The sequence below is a fragment of the Phacochoerus africanus genome, chromosome 2 (genome assembly GCF_016906955.1).
Source record: "Phacochoerus africanus isolate WHEZ1 chromosome 2, ROS_Pafr_v1, whole genome shotgun sequence".
NCBI lineage: Eukaryota > Metazoa > Chordata > Mammalia > Artiodactyla > Suidae > Phacochoerus > Phacochoerus africanus.
Genome location: NC_062545.1, coordinates 48,786,485 through 48,802,748, shown reverse-complemented (window position 1 = coordinate 48,802,748; position 16,264 = coordinate 48,786,485).

Here is a 16,264-nt window from a genome sequence, read left to right as displayed (position 1 = left end):
TCTTGCTGACCCCTGAGGTGACTGGGGCTACAGGTGGAGCCCACTCACAGTCCCCCAATGGTGGCAAGCCACACCTCCCTTTGCGCTCTGAGATGACTGCTGTAGCCTATCCCTTTAGATCACACAAGAGGTACCACATCACACTTAACCCTGCGATGCCTTAACCCACACAAGAGGTACCTGGCCACCCATAGCATGCACCAGAGGCGCCCCAACCTCTGAAAGCCTGCAAGCTTGTGCAGGGAGATTCCTGTGGTGGTCAGCTCCTAGTGCTCTTGACCTCCCCAACAATGGAAACTTGCTTTTCCTGCAGACCCAGACTTCCTCCCGGTTCCCTCTGCTGTGGCGTTCCACTTCCTATCCCGTAGCACACCACTCCCCTGGTCGTGGCAAACTACTCCTTAGCCCCTTAGGCTGTCCCCACACAGCCAATCCTAGTCTTCTCCCTGGAACTGACCTCCAGAGCCTGAGTCTCAGCACTTAGGCCCTGTCCGAATATCTCAGGCTGTGGTGTCTGGGGCAGTGGTTCAGATGATCTGTGCAGTTCTCACTCTACTTTACCCTCCTCAGTCCAGCTGCTGTGCTTTTCTTGGGGACTTTGAAGTCCCTCCATCTTGGCTCATTTCCTGGTAGGTTAGGTGGCTTCCAGGGTGTGGGTTCCTCTTCTCTTTCACAGCTCCCTCTCAGGAACACTAGTCCCATCATGATTCTTTCTCTCTCTCTCTTTTTCTTTCGTTCTACCCAGTATGTCAAGAGTTTCTTGCCCTTTTTGGAGGTTTAAGTTCTTATGCCAGCATTCAGTAGATGTTCTGTGAAAATTGTTTTACATGTAGTTTTTTTTTTTTTTTGATGTATTTGTGGGAGAAAGTGAGCGTGACATCTTACTCCTCTGCCATCTTGATTCTTCTCTTGAGACTGTGTTTTTTAAAATCACCAAATTTCTGGTAATTTATTACATCATAACAGATAACTAATAGTCCTTATCATATACTTCTAGCACTATGCATGGTTTCTAACAGATGTCTAAATGCCACATTTTCCACCTCTATATATTTATATATTCTGAAATCTCTTGAAAGAATTAATGTTTAACTTGTTTAACTTTATATTTATGATTTATATATATATAAATCATGCGATATGCTTTCATCTGGTAATTCAGATTTAACTTTTTTATGTTCCAAAATTTCTAGACAAATTTTAACAGTTTATTAGGTATAAATGAAAAAGTGGATAAATTATTCTTAATAATTAATAAATTTTGTTTATCAAGAGATAGCATAAAGAAATGAAAATGCAAACTATGGATAGGGAGAAATTATTCACAATATATATGTGAATAGCGTATACTAACAAGAGTAAGTATAATATACAGAGGGTTTAAATGTTTGTACCTAACAAGCTAATGTTAATTGTCTGGCTGATTGAACTTTGTCAACGATTCAAGAAAGAACCTGATTATTATCTTTGATACCAAGTTATTTTATTCATTCATTCATTTTTCTTTTTACAGCCGCACCTGTGGCATTTGGAATTCCCGGGATAGGGGTCAAATTGGAGCTGCAGCTGCCAGCCTACACTACAGCCACAGCAATGTGGGATTTAAGCTGCATCTGTGACCTACGCCAGATCCTTAACCCATTGAGGCCAGAGATTGAACCTGCAACCTCACAAATACTACGTTGTGTTCTTAACCCACTAGCCACAAGGGGAACTCCAAATTCCTTTAAAAGCATTCAAAAATTTTTGTAAAACATTAAGAAAGATAATATGAGAAAGAAAGTGTGTATAGATGTATGACCAGATCACTCTGCTATATAGCAGAAATGGAGAGAACAATGTAAACCAACTATGATAGAATTTAAAAAAAAAGAAAAAATCACTTGTGAATATAAAATCTTTGACCTGAGTAAAGGAAAGAATGACCAGAGTCTCACCTTTACCCGTGACCTAGTGTCCTGGAATTAGAATAACCCAGTCACCCAACCTCTGATAAAGACAAAAGAGAAAATGGCAAAGGAACTGCTTGAAGCCAGGAGAATGATAAATTGGGAGAGATGCATTATGGTTCTAGATTATGCAATAACCTCCAACTAGCCTCCACTTTACACCCTCCAGTTAAGATCTTTTGCTGCCAAACTGTTCTCAAAGATTATTTTTAGAATGTTATGTCTTAATTCAGAAAAGTTTAACTATACCAAAATACACTTCTCTGCTACTCCTTTAAGATGTTCGTAATCTTTCTTCACCCTATCCTCCCAGGTGAAGTTCTGTTTGTCTTGAGTCAGATTATTTATTTTATCAGCCCACAACTGCATTATGATAATTTCTCTCCAATTCTTTCTTTATGGTTATTTCCTAGCTATAAATTAAATTGAGTTTAATAAATGCATTCACTGAGCTCCTCCTCTACACAAGACACTGTGCTGAAATGAATTCATATACTGCCGTCAACACTGCACACAGAGTCTTTTACATGCTGAATCCTGAGAAGATATACAAGATAATGAATGAATAAATGAATAGTGCTATTATAAATACCTTCTTACCTCTCCCCTTTCCACTTTATTTTTGAAAAAGAGATAAAGTGTCAAGATTCATTTTCTCCCCAAAGCCTTCTGTGATTGCTGATTCTTAAAATACTCTTTTTTTCTATAGCTCTTATAGTCTACACCCCATACTTAAATTATGATCCAAGGGCCAGAGTTTATTAGAAATGCAGATTCTCAGGCCCTACACTGGCTCTATCAATTCAGAGCCTACCTTTTAAAAAGATCCTTGGTACTTCATAGGAATATAAAGTATTAAAGAAGCAGTGGTCTCTACCATGGAATTCGACATTTTGGGGACGCATATTATCTACATTATTGTTTTTCCTAACTAGTTAATTTCTTAATTGTAAAACACAGGGACTGTCACATGCTTTGTGGCAATTGTTGACTTGGTATATAATAGGCTCTGAATAAATGCCTATTTACTCATCACATTCAGATATGGCCAAGATCTTTATAACTCATAAACCTTGCATTATATTTAATATATAATACTTAGTAATGGTATGAAGTGTAGTCATATAAATCTAACACCATAACTGGAAGAAATATTTAACATTGACACAATAATCTAACATACAATTTATTTTGAAATGTTTTCATTTTTCTTTTTTGATTTTCAAATTTTTAGAAATTGAAATATAGTTGATTTACAATATGTTAGTTTCAAGCATATAGCATAGTTATTCAGTTTTATATAGACACACACACATATATGCAAGTGTGTGTGTGTGTGTGTATGTGTATATGTACTTTTTTTCAGAATCTTTTTCTTTATAGGTTATTACAAAACATTGAGTTCCCTATGCTACACAGTCAATCCTTGTTGGTTATCTATTTTACATATAGTACTGTATGTATGTTAATCCCAAACTTCTAAGTAACCCTCCACCACCCCCTTTCCCCTTGATAACAATGGGTTTGTTTTCTATGTCTATAAGTCTGTTTCTATTTTGTAAAGTAGTTCATTTGTATGTGTTTGTGTGTGTGTATTTTAGATTCCACATACAAGCAATATCATATGATACTTATCTTTCTCTTTGATTTACTGATAACACCTAGGTCCATCCATGTTGCTGCAAATGGCTTTATTTTATTCACTTTTATACCTGAGTAATATCTCCATTGTGTGTATGCCCATGGTGTGCGTATAGATATACCACATCTTCTTTACCCAAGCATCTGTTGATGGACATTTAGGTTACTTTCATGTCTCAGTTGTGGTAAGTAGTGCTGCAATGAATAGTGTAGTGTATGTATCTTTCTGAATTATGGTTTTCTCCAGATATGTGACCAGGAGTAGGACTGCAGGATCACAGGGTAGCTCTGTTTTTCAGTTTTTTAAGGAACCTCCATAGTGTTATCCATAACAGCTGTACAAATTTACATTCCCGCCGATGGTGTAGGAGGATTCCCTTTTCTCCACACCTCGTCCAGCATTTATTGTTTGTAGACTTTTTATAATGGCCATTCTTACCAGTGTGAGGTAATATCTCTTTGTAGTTTGATTTGCATTTCTCTAATAATTAGTGATAAACATCTTTTCATGTGCCTGTTGGCCATCTGTATGTCTTTTTTGGAGAAATATTTATTTAGATCTGTTGACAATTTTACTGATTGGGTTATTTGTTTATATTGAGCTGAATGAGTTTTTGTATATTTTTGAAATTAATCTCTCCTCAATTGCATCATTAGCAAATATTTTCTCCCATTCTGTAGGTTACATATATATTTTTTTTCATTTAGTTTATGGTTTCCTTTGCTGTACAAAAGCTTATAAGTTTGATTAGATCCCATTTGTTTATTTTTTTCCTTATTTCCATTACTCTAGGAGGTGGATCTAAAAGGATATTGCTGCAGTTTATGTCAAAGCGTGTTCTGCCTGTTTTCCTCTAAGAGTGGTACAGTATCTGGTCTTACATTTAGGTCTTTAATCCACTTTGAGTTAATTTTTGTGTATGGTGTTAGAGACTTTTCTAATCTCATTCTTTTCCATGTAGTCCTCCAATTTTCCCAGTACCGTTTATTGAAGAGACTATCTTTTCTCCATTGTGTGTTCTTGCCTCCTTTACTATAGATTAGTTGGCCATAGGTGTGTTGGTTTATTTCTGGGCTTTCTACCCTATTCCATTGATGTATATATATGTTTTTGCTCCAGTTCCAAACTATTTTGATTACTGTGGTTTTGTAATATAGTCTAAAGTCAAGAGGCCTTATTCCTCCAGCTCTGTTTTTCTTTTTGAAGATTGTTTTGACTATTTGGTGTCTCCTGTGTTTCCATAGAAATTTGATTTTTTTTGTTTCAAATTCTGTAAGAAATGCCATTGTAATTTGATAGGGATTGCACTGAATCTATAAATTGCCTTGGATAGTATAGTCATTTGACAATATTGATTCTTCCAATCTAAGAATATCATATATCTTTTTATCTCTTTGTGTCATCTTTGACTTTTTTCATCAGTGTCTTATAGTTTTAAAAGTACAAGTATTTGCCTCCTTAAGTGGGGTTATTCGTAGGTACTTTATTCTTTTTGATTTGATGGTAAATGAAATTGTTTTTTGATTTCTCTTTCTGATCTTTTATCATTGGTGTATAGAAATGCAGTGTATTTCTGCATATTAATTTTGTATCTTATTTCATTTATTTCATAATACTCTTTTTCTTTTTTTTAAATGGCTCTATATACAGTATTTGGAATTTCCCCAGCTAGGGACTGCAGCAATGCAGGGTCCTTTAATCCACTGTGCTGGTCCAGGGATTGAACTTGTGCCTCCGCAGTGGCCTTAACCACCGCAGTCTGATTCTTAATCCAGTGCACTACGGCAGGAACTCCATTTTTTCTAATAATATTCCATCAACTTTAAAAAATCTCCAGAGTCCAATGAAATTTGAAGCATTGCCTTTAGCTGTAAAGTCTCCTTTTATCTAGAAGAGCCACTCCTGTTCTTTTGTGCCTTTCATAATGTTGACATTTACAACAAAGACAAAAACATAACAGGCCAGTTGTTTTATAGAATGTCCCTCAATTTGAATTTGTTTGCTGAATACCTTATTATGACATTTGAATTAAATACTGTTTTGGAAAAAACATTAAATAAGTCATCTGTCCTTTTCAGCATATCATAGCAAGAGGCACACAGTGCCTGTATATTTAATATTGGAAGTCTTTAATTTTGAAGACTTGATTGAGGTGTCTGACAGGTTTTTCTATTGCTAAGTTATCCTTTTCTCTTTTTAATTAATAAATAATATATTACTATGAAGTCCTCGAGACTATATGAATATCCTATTCTCAATCATTCATTTAATGGTTTTAGTATCAACTAATGATTCCTTTTTATATCATTTATTATTTTAGTTGTTTCTAAAGGTAATTTTTAATCTGTCATTGCTGCTACAATTGTTGTTTATCATTCTTCTGTGCAAAACAGCTTCCCCATTACTCCTCCATTGTATTTTTGAGTATCACTAATGACTCAGTTAACATACACATACAATCAGTGTGTGATACTTCATTACTCTCATTATTATTTTTGATGTTCTAAGTGCTCCAGATGGAAATTCTTTCCAGCTCACTTCTGTCTTATGTTATACCCTCTTACTCTCAGGATACCGATAGGATATTCTGAGCTTTCCTTTCCTTTCACTGTTCATATTTTATGTAATCTTCCACTTCTCCAGTAATCCTTCCTCCTCTCCTTCTTTTTGATGAAGGACATTTAGTAAGCCAAATACAGGCACTGGAAATGTGCATTGTGACTGAGATATCATTGCTTCTAGGCCCTTTCAGTGATCAGAGCTGGGAGAATCGTGTGTTCGTGTTGATATTTCCAAGTCCAAAGGCAAAGTCATGGTATTTGGAGGTAGAGGTTTTTGGGAGGTAATTAGGTTTAGATGGGGTCATGATTTTGGTACCCTCATGATGGGATTAGTGTCCTTACCAGAACAGATAGAGACTACAGCTTGCTTCCTCTCCTTCCTGTGGGGACACAGAGAAAGCGAGCATTTCCAAGCCAGGTTGAATGCTCTCACCAGATCCTGATTCTGCTGGGTAATAATCTCAGTCTTTCAGCCTCCAGAACTGGTGGAACCACAGGTTAAGGATCTGGCATTGTTATTGCTGTGGCTAGGGTCACTGCTGTGGCATTGATGAGATCCCTGGCCCCAGAACTTCCGCATACTATGGGTGTGTCCCCCTTCCAAGAAAACCCAGTTGCGAACCTTGTGTATTCTCAGAGATGAATATGTGCTTTCTTTTTTCATGCTTAATAGGGTAGGTAAGAATGATATCTCTGATCACTTGTTTTAAAAATATCTGTAATAGTTATAAAATAAATAAGTAGCATGTATGTATTCTATGACAGAGGAAATATAGCCAGTTTTTGTAGTAACTGTAAGTGGAATTTAAACTTTAAAAATTGTGAATCACTATGTTGAGCACCTGCAACTTATGTAGTATTGCATATCAACTCTACTTTAATTAAAAAAAAATTCAAGGTAGTTTGGATTAGTGTTCAGAATACACTGACTCCTGCTACTCCTCCTTTGAGTGGAATGTACTTCCTGTCTCAATATATGTTGGATTTGGCCATGTGTGCTTTTGGTCTCATGATAGGCTGAATATACCCCTCAAGCCTGAGTTTTGCCAAGTGACTAGCTGTGACTTGTGGAGTATAGCAGGCATGATGCAAATAAAGTTTGGAACATGATTTCAGAGTGGGGCTTGTATCTCGTTTTCTGCCATTACCATGAGAGGAACGTCCCTTGGGTAGTTGCTGTCTGCTTCATCCCAGGCTTCTGAATGAAAACATATTAAGTGGAAGAGAGATGAATAAGCAGTGAGAATCAATCTATCTGGAATCACAGTTTAAAATAGATCATATGTATGAGAAATAAATGTTTGCTTTTGTAGACCCTGAATTGCAATTCTCTGCTCATCCCAAATAGATTCACCTCTGCTGGAGAAACATCTGGCAGTCAATTTGTTTGGGTTTAACATTTCCTTAAAATCTATTTTTTTTCACTATTAGGAAAAATGCTTAAAAAACAAATTATCATAGAAAAATTATGTATGGTATTATTAATTTCTCATTCATGTTAAGTGTATATGACAATTAAAAGAAGGAGTGAGGTAGGAAAGCATAGTGGAGGGGAAAAGTATAGAGTTTGAATTCCTTGTTCATACCAAGAAGTATAGATGTCACCACAATACTGGTTGAAATTTTTTTGAATTCATATATAATTCTTTGCATAGTGTGTTTGTTTTAGACTACATCTGCAAAACTCTGAAAATAAACTTACTTTAGAAGGTGAAATTGTTAAAAATAACTTTCTTATCAACTTATTTTTCTAACATGAATATAGTTTCTCGTCAGTCACTTTCTTAATGTTGCATTCCCACTTTTATACAAGTCCACATTTGTATTCACTGTATATTATAGGCAAAATTACTCATGGAAAGGTAGACTCTAGATAGCTTACAGATCTATATTTGCAATATACCAGTGCATAGGGAACTACTAGACCATCTTCAAAATCACATCATAAGGGAAAACTTTAACCATTGGAATTATGTAAAATTGAGGATTTTCATGAAGCAAAAAAGAGCACAGATCATAGAATGGTAGAAGACACTGTCCTAACAAAACATAACATTATTATTATATACAACATAACGTTACGTTTTGTATCTTGAATATACAAGTGATTACTAAAATGAAGAAAGTGTCCACAATAGAAAATGAGCAAATGATTTTGAAAAAGTAATGACCAGAAAAGAAAACCTCAAATTTCACTAATATATGAAAAGATCTTAAAGTTATTATAATCATATAACTGCAAATTAAAACAACCTTGTGATTCACTATACCTCTCTCAGCCTAACACAAAGTGAAAAGTGTTGGTGGCTATGTGGGATTTGGGAATTCTCTAGTGAGACTGTAGACTGGTTCAGCCTTTTTTGAAAAAGTGTGCTATTGCTTAGTCATCAATTATCTTCCTGAATATAAGTCCTAGAGTAATTTTTATACAGATCCATATGTGGTTATGTATATATATGGTCCTTTCAGTAAGTTAACTGTGGAAATGAATGGTTGGAAGCATTTTGGATCTCCATTTCAAGGGAGTGAATAAGTAAAATGAACTTGATTCATGGCAATTTTACTATAGTTAGATACAATTGATTTGAATTCCACACAACAAGAAGAATAGATCTTAAAATCATAGTGCTTAGTGAAAAGGCTAAGAAAGAGAATTAGGTACAAAACACAAAAGTCTTTATGAGAATTAAAATACAATAATATACATTTTGAAAAACTACAAGCAGATATAAGATTAAATAGTTGTGCATGCAGAGAGATTGAAGAAGAGTCTAGAATAGCAGGAAATCAATAAATAATAAGAAAGATGGTAAAATAACACCCCCATGCTAACTGCATGATTTACATTGAAACTTAATGATTACTCCACATAGAGATAGCTCCATTGTTGTTACAGTAACAAAATGTGGCATGAATACAATCTCTAAATTAAATGACTGTGAATAGGTGGTTATCTGATAGCTTTTATAAAACAGAGTGGATCCTTAAATATGAGTAATTTTAAAATATGAGGGGGAATTAAGTATTATTCTGCTTTGTAGAACTGTTAAACTAAGTCACAGTCTGTCAAAAACACTTCTTTGTAACCTATTTTTAGAACCTGTGTGATCCAAAATATCTAAAAAAAAAAAAAAAAAACCTGTACATGGAATCTGAATCCCTGAAATTTATAGGCTGGAGTATGTATTGCAAGAAAGCCAACTGAGATACAGTTACCGAGTGTGTGTTTTTATATTGGTCTCCAATAGAAAGATAAAGCATAGATTTGTGATTGATATGAAAGTATATTTCCCCAAAAAGAAGTCTGATTAAAATGGAGTGTTAACTTCATGTCGAGCACCCTGTAGATAAAATGTTTCTAAAATTTTCATGTGCCAGCAGATGGATACTGATTGAAGGAGAATATGATGGGGGACTATTACTAACAATTTCTTGGACATGGAGAAAATCATTGAGTTTTCATCAGAGAGTACCAAGCAGAAGTTGTCTCTTGTTTAGGTATTCCACCTTGAAGGTAATTATATTCATTTAGCTTTTAATTTAGAACAATTAATGCTGGAGTTCCTGCTGTGGCTCAGCAGTAACAATCCCAACTAGTATCCATGTGGATGTGGGTTTGATCCCCTGGCCTTGCTCAGTGGGTTAAGGATCTGGCATTGCAATGATATTCGGTGTAGGTCGCAGACATGGCTTGGATCCAGCATTGCTGTGGCTGTGGTATAGGTCCACAGCTGCAGTTCCTATTTGATCCCTAGCCTGGAAACTTCCATATGCCCCATGTGTGGTCCTAAAAAGCAAAACAAAAAAAGAAAAATTAATGCTATTGTCATTTTATTCAGGCAACTGAAGGAGTTAATAGTTGTTACCTCATTTGAAACTTGTATCCTACTGATAAATGGACATAGTGAAAGTAATGATATTTTTTTCAGAACTGCAAACTAATTAGCAACATCCATGAGCTATTTCATAGGTTTAAAATGTGTCTTGGTGATGGAAACAACCACATCATTAAATAGTTTTCCAGTATATTGTCCTTATTATGAGTCAATTTGGACTGTAGCAGGCCAAAATACACACAATAATGTGACCATCATATGTTAGAAAAACAAAAAAATAATTATCCAAGTCTGTGATAAGAGCCTGTGCTGAAACTAATTGCACAGAGATGAGCATCCTCTGCTTGACCTAATGTACTGTTTTTCTATTTCATAGTTGGACATGGTACTCTTAAAAATACGACTACACCAATATAAATACAATTTAATATAGAATCCCTGTTGTTTTGCACTTGCTGATTTCTAACTAAACCAACAGACTGGATTTGGGCTGTATGGGCATTGCTATTTTCCCCTCAAGCTGGAATGAGCATGGGGCTCTGGAAAGCTAGGAGCAGAAAAAGAGATTTTAAGATCACCAGAATATCTTCGTGCTATCCTTAGGATTTAACAAACTAATATGAATACTCTCTTAAATATTCCCTCTCAAGTATGGATGAGGAGGGCCAAAAAAAAAAAAAAAAAAGCTAACTTCTGAGAGTTAGTAAAACAAGTATGTTTCCCATTGTAGATATATGAATTTATTCTGAGGAAATGCTTGATTTAGAAAAGCCATTTCTTTGAAAATGTAGTATCAACCTTTAAATATTTTAAAGTCATTGTAGATTTATTATCTTCCACAGAATTAGTCTCTTTGTTGCAGTATTTGGCATTACTCCACTGGGAACTCAGCCAACTAAAATGTTGTGACAAAATGATTATTTGATCTCATTGAAAGTCCTTTGCCTTCCTTCCTTTCTTTCTGTCTGTCTTTCAGTCTTTCTTTCTTTCTCTCCCTCTTTCATTAAAGCTGAGTTTTGTGTTGCACTGCAGTTTGAATCATCTTAAAATTTAAGATGCCAGGCGCTTAAGTTATCTTTAGTCATTTGCATTATCACAGTGCTGAGTCCAATTCAGACAAGTATGGATATAATGGGGAAATTCTTCAAGTGCCAATTCCTGTGTGTGTGTGCTTTTGGAAAATATTTTCTTCTACCACTAACTGTATTGTATTCATATATGTGACTACTTTTGTTACTTTCTTTAAGCCAAAATATACATTTTACTTTGTTAAAATAATTGAGATATGTTCACTTTGTATTTCTTTTTAATAAAAACTTGTTTGAATTCAGAGATGAATGCAACAATTTGTACAGTGTAGGGAATATAGTCAATAATAATGTAGTATCTTTGTATGGTGACAGAGAGTAACTAGATTATCATTATGAAATGTATAAAAATTTAGAATCACCATGTTGTGCTACAGGAACAAACACAATGTTTTAGGTCAATTATACTTAAACGAACAAACTCTTAGAAAAAGAGATCATATTTGTAGTTACCAGAGATAGAGAATAGGGGGAGGGAACTGGATGTAGACAGTCAAAAGGTACAAATTTCCAGTTAAAAGAGAAATAGTAGTAATCTTCTGATGGAGAGATTAAGTGGGGAACTATTGCACTATCTAATCTAGTTTTTGAAATCTGTAATTAATTGTCGTGAGAGAAATTATACTAGGCAAGTGTTGTAAATGTGGTAGTTTTATTCATTTTAAAACGTTCTTTTACCTTAGAAGAAAACCTCCTATAGATATCCATACTTTATGACCAAAAACTATGAAAATGAATTCTATTTGCAATTTTAACTGAGGTCACAGGAAACTGAAACAGTAGAATATGAAGATTTTCTTGAGAAAAATAGAGTTAAATGGCATGACAAAACTATGCTACTTAAGCAGCAAATGATGCACTTACCTCATAAAAAATGGAGGCAAGAAAGTTCAGTACATGCTTTTGGCCTCAGTGGACATCTGGCATTAAAGTGTTATTAAGCCCCAGGAGATGTTGAGCTTTGCTGTCATTAGGTTGGACAAGGTATTGTCTCATCATAAACCTAGGTCTAGAGTCCCATTATTTTGTAATCTTAAAACCTTCTGAATGATACAAGCTTTAAAGTCTTGGTATAATGGCCACCTGGAAGTAGCTGCCCTGAGTTACTGGTCTTTTCCATATGATGTTGATGATCATAACACCTTACATTATTTTGTAGTATTCAAATACTGTAGCTCTTGAAAATACAGCCTAACCAACTCGGGACAAAGGTATTTTTATTTCTACCTGTAGTTTTTCAGTGGAAAAAACTAAATTGTCCATAGTCATCTAGGTAATAAGTGACAAATGTAGATTTTGAATATTGTTCTTTTGATTCTAGGCACTCTGTCTCTTTATTTCACTAGAGTTATTACAAAGTGTTATTTGGAAAGATGAATTTTGACATGTTTAGACCACAGAAGATTTTTTTAAAAAAATATGATTTAGGAAGTTGAAACATGCTCTTCAATAGAGCTTGCAGCATTGACAATGCTGAATCCTTAAAACAGTAGGCCACGAGGGAACTCCCAAAATAATCACTAGCTTTAAAGCAGAATTCTCATTTTAACTTTTTTTCCCCCTTTAAAATGATCACTTAAAGTGCATCCTCCTGTATTCATTTTTCATTTCTGTCCTTTCTTATCTTTTTTATGCTCTAATGTCTGTAACTCTAGATATGGATGGCCTTGTTTTCTGTGTAGAAACAGTTCATTCACGTATATATTTCAGCTTTAGGCCTGGGAGCAGTGATGGATGTTTGTCTACCACTGTATTCTTTTCCTATGATCCTCCTCAGGAAACAATATACATTTTAGGTGGGAGTAGTGCTGTATTTAATTTTATAATTGCAGTGTTGCTACATATTTTAACAATAACAATAAAACACTCATCCCTGACTGACTTTATTCCCCAGATCTTAGCCTACTTGTGGCCCTTCTTCCTGTTCCACCACTCAGTCCTACTTCAAGTCGTCTGCTCAGCAGTCTCAAACCTCTGCACTACACCTGGTCACCTACCTGCACTATTCTCACACATCATACTTAGTCCTGTTAGGTGATCACTCCAGATCATATTAGCTACAAATGACTTAAGTGTATCAGATAGACTTACTCTAACACCACTCCCTACTTTTATTTATTCTGTGCAGGTGAGGAGATAATGGTTAAAATCTTGCAAGAGGTCACAGTGAACTAGTTGATGTCCTACCATAGGAGATATTAACAAGGGAGAAAAATATTCAACAGAAGATGGACTGGAAGTGTCATAGGGAGCAAGATGGAAAGGGGAGCCTAATTGCTTCATTGTTCCTTTGTGCTATAATTTCCTTGGCATTTTCTATTTATTCAACCCACAATATCATTCTCAAAGTAAATATTATCATCTCCATTTTAAGATAAAAAAATGAATTCAGAAGGCTTATATAATATAAAAGATGGTGTTGCCAGTATTTCAAATCTATATTTGTCTCACTCAAAAACATGCCTTTTTAGGATTTCCCTTGTGGCTCAACAGATTAAGGCTCTGGCATTGTCACTACTACACAGCTCTGGTCGCTGTTGTGGTATGGGTTCAATCCCTGGCCCAGGAACTTCTCATGCCTTGGGCATAGACAAGAAAGAAAATGCCCTTTAAGCCATTATGCATAGTAACAACTCAATATTATATAACTGACTTTCCAAATATTTCTGATCTGAATATTTGAGTGTTGAAAATATAGGTTCCATAAAAATGCTCCTAAGTCACTTCAACAAACACTTATGACTTTGAACATTTTTTTTCTCCCCCTTTTTTTTGGATCTTGATGTAGGGTTGGGAAAGTAGTATGAATGCTAATGATTTATCCACTTTCCAGAGTCTTAATCTTTTTTCTTTCACCTATTCTTTTGTAGATTTAAATTACGTCTTCTTCGCCTTTTTTTTTTTTGCTTTTTAAGGGTCACACCTGTGGCATATGGAAGTTCCCTGGCTAGGGGTTGAATCAGAGCTGCAGCTGTCAGCCTACACCACAGCCACAGCAACATGGGATCCGAATGATGTCTGCAACCTATACCACAGTTTATGGCAACGCTGGATCCTTAACGCAATGAGTGAGGCCAGTGATTGAATCCCCATCCTCATGGATATTAGTCAAGCTCCTTATCTCTGAGCCATAACAGGAACTTCCCCCCTCACATTATTAATTCAAACATTCTTCTCTCTGTTTTCTTTAAGTCACAGTATAAGATTTAGTTTTCATTAAAGGGCTTTTAAAAAAGTCTTCTCTCCTTATCATATATTCCAAGCATTTTCAATGCCTTTATATTTTCATCTCTGCAAAGGCTAGTGTTATGAGGATAAAATGAGAGTGTCTCTGTGAAAACCAAGATGTACTATAATATCCCCACTCACTTGGAATCATTCTGGCTCATAAAGAAATACTATCTGTTTTATTCTTCTGCCAGTCTGAGGCTTTTTGATGGATGCAACACATTCCCTCAATCCACCTCATGAGAGGATAAAATAGTAGTTTGATCACAGATATCATAACTCCCTGCATAGCCCTTAGAAAACAAATAATTAAAAATAAAATGTGGTTGAAAACAAGAAGAAATGTAGCAACTATTGGATACAGTAATTTGAGAATAAAGCATTAAATTACGATTACTAGGGTGAGAAAGAAATCATATTTTCTTTGGATATGCAGAAAACACCACTGTGGTGTTTGCCATTTAAGTTTTCTTCAGCTAACCTCTTATAAATGAAAGAAGACTCAACACGCATAAATCAAATAATTTTATAATTAAAAAATGGCAGTGTGTTGTCGATGAGGAATCAGCCCATGCTAATCATCAGACTTGCTTCAGGTAGAATGAAACTACAATGAAGGCCCCCAAAATGTGATGTAAAGTCGTTATGCAATTCAAAAATAGAGCACATACTCTGATTCAATCTGGAGCAAGATACTTAAGCTACCTAATTTTATACAGTATGTAAAATACAATAGAAATGCGAACCTTGCTGGCTTGTTTGAGGCACATTGGAATATGTATAAAACACGTTGCATAGTGCTAGTTTTTATATGTTAAGTAAACTAGTGCTATGACAATCATTATCCGAAAGTTTTATGATTGGGATAAAAACTGACTTGTTTATGATTATCCAGTATTTAGTTTACACACCAAGTATTTATTTGGTTGAAAATTTTTTAAATGTAAAGTTTCAAAATGCTTATCCTCTTTTGAGTGAAAACCAAGGAGTAATATTTGAGGGACTGTTTCACTCTAATAGAGAAAGCATATGATTTGCATCCATCAAGAGACCAGGGCTGAAATGAGATCTCTCTTTTTCTAGCCTGTTTAGAGCAGTTTCATACCATTACTTTCAAGGGTTATGAGTGTATCATGTGTCCATTAGTGCACTTACCAAAGACAAAACAAGGAATTATTTCCACAGTTCATTCAGATAATGGATGAAAACTCATAGGAATTTCCAGTTGGAATATCAAGATTCTGAGGAGGAAAGAAAAAAGTTTTGGTTTGGGGCATTTAGAAACCTAAAGAAGGAAAAAAGTGACTGCGTAATGTATACTGTTAGGGTCTCTAGTTCTAGAAAATATAAATTAACAATATGAGTTATGGTCTGTTAAGATGGAGATGGTTACCAAAACCTTTAAGAATTTTATAGAGTGGACAATCTTTTACAAGACTCACTTTACATTCTAATATTTTTTCCCTCTACTGTTCTTATAGATCCATAAAACCAAATCTCCAGTTTGAAGTAATAGTAAATTTTTACAAATATAAATCAAGAAAGTGAATATCTGGAGTTCCTGTCATAGCGCAGTGGTTAACGAATCCGACTAGGAACCATGAGGTTGCGGGTTCAGTCCCTGCCCTTGCTCAGTGGGTTAAGGATCCGGCGTTGCTGTGAGCTGTGATGTAGGTTGCAGACGCGGCTTGGAGCGTTGCTGTGGCTCTGGTGTAGGCCAGTGGTTACAGCTCCGATTTGACCCCTAGCCTGGGAACCTCCATATGCCGTGGCAACGGACCAAGAAATAGCAAAAAAAGACAAAAAAAAGTGAATGTCTATCAGTGAAACACCCCATTACATAGATGAAAGTTAAAGGCAAAATCTATAGACCGTTAAATTCTATAATTGAATCAGTAATTTCTATTTGACCAAATTCAAATGACACTTTCATACACTTTCAACATACCTCAAATGACAG